Here is a 5,061-nt window from a genome sequence, read left to right as displayed (position 1 = left end):
GAATACCTGTATTTTCGTCTACCCATCCAGGCTGGCTTGGATGCGTGCGCACCTTTCCCATATTACTACTCAGAACCGACTACATTCATCGTAGAACCATGGGTTCCTGGTATTTTCAATACATAGAACATAATTTCTTGTTAAGGAGACAGTATTTGCATATAATATTAATTAATGATTATATGAACATTAACTATTAAATATATAATTATAATGATATGATTGACTGTCCTTAGATCTAAATATATATAATATTTAATTAATTTATTATTATTATTATTATATACTATTTAAATCTTTTTTTTTTTATTAAATAAAATTGATTATATTGAAATTATGTAACGACAAATATGTTTAAGGAAACAAATAATTAACAGCTTTTTTATTTTGTATCTAATGATAAAATTGTAAATATTAAATTTGATCACATTAAATAATCTCGTTAAACGAATATAGATAATAGTATAATAATTTTTTTAAGTAAATCTAACTTAGCTTGCTTAATATAAGTATATTCAACTTTATATAATATAAAATTCGGTTTGATAAGATTTTATATTTAAATTAACATTATTAAATAGTTTTAAAAACAATTAAATAATACAATAATAAAAATCATACAATGCAATTTAAATTCTTGTTTTATTAATATTTATATAAATGTAATAATATTTAATTTTTTTTTATCACACTGTCTATGGAATTTCTGAATAAAAAGTATTTAGGAAGAAGAAAGTCACGCATCTCTAACGAATGTTATATATAATCATTTTAAAGAAATTGATAATTTATGAAATCACTTTAGTTTTCTTGTACAATCGAAAATCTTTTATCAATCTGAAAGTAGTCTAATCAAAAATTGTCACGTACGTGATGTGGTAGAATTTGTCTGACTCCAAAAGTGGTATATGTACATATGTTTTTTTGATAAAATAAATGAAACATTATATATATGAACGAAATATATAGGATGTCCAAAAAGATAATGTACTACTAACTATGTTACTAATGAAAATTTGATGTAGATGAAAAAAGTTCGTATAAACTTATATCAAAAAATTCTTTATTAAAATTCACGGACAAAATTTGTTTTATAATTCGTTGTAGAATATCGTATACGTATTATAATTCTCAGTAATAGTTATATCTTACATGTCCTGATCTATGGTCCCAGAACCTGTACTATCAATCGTTCTAACGTCTAGTAGACACTTAGTCGTACAATACACATTGTTTTTATGATTTTATTTTTACGATTAAAATGAACGCGTACACATTCTTTGAATTGTGCAATATGCATCTTGTGTATGGTGAGATATGATGTAATGGACGTATTGAAGCGAGAAGATATGCGGAAAGTTTCTAATCGTCACCATCTAAACAGAAAGTATAAAAAAAAAAATATATCGATCGGCGATTAAGGGAGTTTGGAAGTTCCAAGGGACATTATCACATTGAAAGAGATCAAATTAATTTAGATAGAGGAGAGGACATTTTACAAATTGTTATAAATAATCCAACTAGTGATGTTCGAAAAATAAGTGCCATTTGTGATCTAACTAAATCAACAGTTTGGAATTTGTTAAAGAGAAATGAATTACATCCATATCATTCTCAAAAAGTTTAAGAATTACATTTTAATGACGAAGCAAATCGAATTGTATTTTGTCAATAGATGGTATAAAAATGATAAACGAATCCGCAATTTCTCTCTATGTTATTATTTACCTTCATTTATGTGGCATGGAATATTTAATTTCCATAACAATCACGTGTGGAGCAATGAAAATCCATATACTACGCAAACTTCGTAGAAAAATAACTAATAAATAAAAAAGTTATGAGTTCGACGCGTTGCTAACACAGTATATATGTTTTCTTATAATACATACATATGTTCACTATTATTAATTGAACGAACGAATTTTTCTGAAAAATACTTATCTAATACACCAACCAAATGTAAGAGTTAAAAATTTTTGTATGAACTACTTTATATAGAAGTTCTATTAAAAGCACCAATTATTGTATTACTTTTAGGTAATGGACAAACATTTGGGAGAATTACATATCCATTTTCGAAAAACTTTCCGTAACCATTCAGAACCATTGTTAAATAACAAGACACGCTATCCAAATGTACGAATCTATAAATCGAAAGTACCATTCGTTTTTCGTCGAATTCTTGTGTGCTTTGATGGACAACGAGCAGGAAATGTGTCGTTACAGTAAGATGTGACGAGTGGGGTCATTGTGGTAGTAAGGAACATCGTAAACTTACACTAACAACCGTTCTATGGAAGTATGATTTGCGGTTGTTAGCCTTTATTTACACAGCATTTATGTACGTATATTTTAATTTTTCAGCGGTTACATCAATAATAGAAATGTACAGTAGGGCCGGTAACAGTTATTAAATTGTTTTATTTTCAAGCAGAATTAAAACACAATAACGGAATAAAAACTCGAGAAAAAATATCAATCGGTACAGTAACATTAGTGTATCTTTTCGTGTATAATGGTAAATAATTTACTTTCAATTTGTAATAAGATCTTCGGATAGGTATAAAATAGTAGTAACTCTAAGAGAGAGCGAAAGAGAAGAATGCATGAACTATATTGTATATTCTTAAAATTTAACTGTTAACACGTTCTGTTAACCGTTTTGTGTCTGTTATACGCTCTTTATAATGTTAAACCTGCATTATGTGCTAAGAAAATATGTTCATAATTTTCCCATTGTTCTTTTTTATTGAAATTTAACAGTTACATGTAAAAATCTAATTTGAAGTATATGTATGTTGTATATATACTGCCTTGTGTCGTTAAATATAAAAGTTTATGAAAAAACTACCGCAATAAATGTGTTAAATGAACGACCTGTTGTTTAAAGAATACGTTAGAAAATTTTCGCGAGATTGATATATAATTCGCTCATGTATAATTGTCGCATTTACAGAGTTCCCCACTAGGAGACGTTTGTCTGTGACTTTGTGGCGTGTTCTAAAAGATAGCTGCTTATCTGGGCACGTTGAAATGTATCCATATCTGAAGCCGGTTTTAGGCCATGGGTTTTAATTTCTGGATCACAGCCAAAATTTTACGAGTATCGCGAAATTCCTAAAATTGCAGAATCGCGGATGCAAAGGATTAGGAACTCTAGACTTAAGAGGTGAGTTTCTTCGAAACGGACACTTCACTGATCTGTAAGTAGGTACTTGAGGTGATATTCTATTTTAGCATTTTGGAAAAATAGTTATTTTTGCATTTTATTATAGGCTCTACGCTCTTTCAGAGACCGCTGTTTTATTAAATTCTATGTTACTTGTTTTGATTCAAATAATAGCCACATTTATATGAATTAAAAAGAAACTTAAATCAAATGATTCGGATAAATAGGAAAGGTGTAATCAGTGTTAAAAATTGGGCAGAAATTTAAAAACACGATATTTGTGGCGACCTCTAACTAGTAGAATATTGAAAATAATAAATTTAAACTTTCTTTACAATTAATTGAAACATGAGTAAATATCTCTACAAAACCTAAATGATTTATGTTCAATACATTCTTTTTTAGTCTCCAGTAAATACCTGAGAATGTTGTTAAAAATGTTATTATCTTACAGAAATTAATACAGATTTTACTTATCGAATTCGAAAATGTGGAAGACGTTATCGTATAAAGCGTTACAATTACATATAACAATTCATAAGTTCTAGTATTATTGAATACTTTCAAATCTTATAATACACATTTGAAATATTATCTTTATTGTGTTTAACACAATTAAAAAAAAAACACTGAAAAAAAGCAATCTTTGAACAAAAAGCACAAAATAGCGACGTAAATTTAGAATGCATATCCTCAACAGTACGTGATATGATATGTCATATCTGTGGCGGCACCTCCCATACTCGCTATTAGAGGGAAACTTGACCGCTGACCGTTTCCTGCAAGTTCCCGTACCATCTCCAATGGATATATATACGACCTTTACCGATTACCTAATGCCCCAACGTATAAGGCAGGGCCTACTAGGAAATAACTTACTGATGAGTTCACTAGTAGACCCAGGATGAAACGCTCTTTTTTCCTTTTCCTTTATCATCACCCTCAAGAAGCCACTACATATCCAACAGCCTTTTTTTTAAAGCTTAGAAGAACGTTATTTTAGTATAAAATTTAAACGATACAACAGTTCTTAGTTTCTCCACGATCGCAGCATGATGTAGATGAAGACTACTCAATTCCCTTTTAAGTTCGCGAAACAACTTATTTTTCTTAAATCTTTCCTGGTGGAAATCTTCCTAACATTTCCCCGGCCCCTTAGAATAAGGTCCAGGACAGTATAAATTTCCCCATCCTAGATCTCTGAACGAGAAGCCTACCCACTAAGATCCTCACGGTGATCATCCTTTCAAGACCAGAGAGTGGCATCAGAAATTGTCACCGACATAACATCCGGTGCTTCCCCTGTGCGACGCGGCGACCACGTCCGGGCCCGTTCATATTAGGAGAGGGGGTATTTCATTCAACCTTCCTGTCACCCTCTGACGCAACGACGAAACACACGGCGGCAAAGCATGATCATATTACCACGATACCACTCCTCAAGGCGGACTGCGTGATGGGCGGGTGTAAGATCGAAACTTAAAACCGCCCACGTGTTGTAGAGTGAGGGTCTTCTCCTCCTCCGTCGACAGTCCAGTTACACACACGTTCTCCGACGACGTTAGCCTAACGAGCTTCGCCGACGACACATTAGTGTTGATTGTCAGGGGCCAGTGGCAGAAGGCGGTTCACCGGACCGAAAACGGATCAGTGGGATCGGTTTGGAGATGGTACTTACCGAAGTGCTAACATGCACCTTGGTGGGAACCGTCATCTCTCATGATCCGGATAAGTGAGGGCAATATCGAGATATAATTCCAGAAGAAATATTTGGGACTGATCCTCGACAGTCATTGGCATTTTGAGGGATATTTGTCTAGATCCGCAGTTGGGCCGGCTCCTTCACAACTTGCAGAATCCAAGCTTCATTCAGTGGCCCTGTATGAGGT

General features: G+C 32.3%; 1 long non-coding RNA gene across 1 annotated transcript; it reads left to right on the top strand.

Moving 5' to 3' along the window:
* The first annotated feature begins 2,071 nt into the window (after window positions 1-2,071).
* Window positions 2,072-3,384, top strand: LOC143144890 (uncharacterized). The gene is made up of 3 exons (XR_012991551.1): window positions 2,072-2,344; window positions 2,960-3,172; window positions 3,279-3,384. It is a non-coding gene; the product is annotated as an uncharacterized LOC143144890 (long non-coding RNA).
* Window positions 3,385-5,061: the final 1,677 nt, after the last annotated feature.

This window comes from Ptiloglossa arizonensis, chromosome 3 (assembly GCF_051014685.1).
Source record: "Ptiloglossa arizonensis isolate GNS036 chromosome 3, iyPtiAriz1_principal, whole genome shotgun sequence".
Classification (NCBI taxonomy): domain Eukaryota; kingdom Metazoa; phylum Arthropoda; class Insecta; order Hymenoptera; family Colletidae; genus Ptiloglossa; species Ptiloglossa arizonensis.
Note: the sequence above shows the minus strand (reverse complement) of the source record. Positions and strands in the feature narration are given on the sequence as shown.